The 570-nt window shown below is 29.3% G+C and overlaps 1 protein-coding gene across 3 annotated transcripts in view; it reads left to right on the top strand.

Annotated features, from left to right (window-relative positions):
- LOC117172360 (digestive organ expansion factor homolog) overlaps window positions 1-570 on the top strand; it is a 23,588-nt gene that overhangs the window by 14,766 nt on the left and 8,252 nt on the right. The window lies entirely within an intron of this gene.

Below are 570 nucleotides of genomic sequence, written 5' to 3'. Positions count from 1 at the left end.
GTAGAATGGATGTTACTTAGTTGTCAATCTCAGTTATTTCATATGCATTTTTCATGCTTCAAATCTATAAAAAATGCCAAAAGAGTTTTAAAATGATATATTATTACAAAAAAGTTCCTGGAAATATTAAGGAATGTTAAAAAATTACTGCAATTTTTATTCGCACCTATTTCAATTAATGTTACTAAAAAAAATAATATGATTAGAATTGCGGATTAAAAAAATTCTGGACTGAGCTACCTCGAATTTTCTAATGTTTCCAATTATATTTTTCATATCGAAACGATAAAATGTGAACAAATAAAATTGTGAAAATTTTCAAGCTGTAACGTTAAAAAAATTATGTCAAGTAACTTTGGTAAATTTACCGTATATAATATTACAAAACTATGGTATACGGCATAGCCTATTGTGTGTAGTTTCGAATAGCTGAATTTTCCTATATTATTTCAACTCTGCATACTTATGTACTTTAAGGTGGCTTGGGCGTTTGGTGCCGTACAATGTGGGGGGCACTGTGGGGGCTATCTATCATGCGATCAGTCTTTATTTGAATTTTATTGATATACG

The sequence above is a fragment of the Belonocnema kinseyi genome, chromosome 5, assembly GCF_010883055.1.
Source record: "Belonocnema kinseyi isolate 2016_QV_RU_SX_M_011 chromosome 5, B_treatae_v1, whole genome shotgun sequence".
NCBI classification, from domain to species: Eukaryota; Metazoa; Arthropoda; class Insecta; order Hymenoptera; family Cynipidae; genus Belonocnema; species Belonocnema kinseyi.
This window is presented reverse-complemented; position numbering and strand designations above follow the sequence as displayed.